Below are 745 nucleotides of genomic sequence, written 5' to 3'. Positions count from 1 at the left end.
ATTCAGAGTTGCACATTCCCCAAGGATTCTAGATGACAAATGATTGCACTATCTGACACAATTATCATTATTATTCTTTTGGACAGTCATACATCTGCCTTTATTGTGAGCAGCAGGTGGGACACTTCCAGCAATAGTAAAAAAAGAAATACAACTTACAAAAGCAGGAATTCAGTGAAGCCAGCTGGTTGGAACCCTCGGGAGCTATCATATGTAGATGCCAACTCAAAGCAGCAGAAGGAGGACTCCAAAGCCCATGAGGAGTGAGGCCACCAAGGAGATAAGGAGCTCTTCACAGATATCCTGAGTGTACTTGGTGGAGGTAACCTCATAAATGAAGAATCAGGGGGTAAAGAACATGCCAATGGCCAATAGAACCATGGTCAGATGGGGGATGACAGCAGGGTTCACTGGGCTGGTGTATCCGCTCATGGCCGTGATCTCCAGGCATAGGGTAATCCACTGCTCCACCACTGGCATATTTTAATAACCCTGAGATTTGAGGATCTTCCTACTTTGCTAGGTCTTGTCTAAACCTTAGCAAATGGTTTGTGAAATTGAGAGACTAAACTGAGATACAATATGAGATAATCCATGACTGCCACCTTCTGTGTCCTCAGGTCTCAGGAATTAAGATGGGCAGAAAGCACTCTGAGATCAAGGCCAGATAGGTCTTCTCTTCCAGCATTGTGAATGAAGAAAAGTATTTGCCACAGGATAGGGGAACATTACCCTCTCTTTGAGA

At 44.3% G+C, this 745-nt stretch overlaps 1 pseudogene; it reads right to left on the bottom strand.

The window, feature by feature from the left end:
- Positions 1-207: 207 nt before the first annotated feature.
- On the bottom strand, positions 208-441 carry LOC116648267 (annotated as a pseudogene).
- Between the last annotated feature and the right edge of the window lie 304 nt (positions 442-745).

Source organism: Phoca vitulina, unplaced genomic scaffold (assembly GCF_004348235.1).
Source record: "Phoca vitulina isolate PV1807 unplaced genomic scaffold, GSC_HSeal_1.0 scaffold42, whole genome shotgun sequence".
NCBI classification, from domain to species: Eukaryota; Metazoa; Chordata; class Mammalia; order Carnivora; family Phocidae; genus Phoca; species Phoca vitulina.
This window is presented reverse-complemented; position numbering and strand designations above follow the sequence as displayed.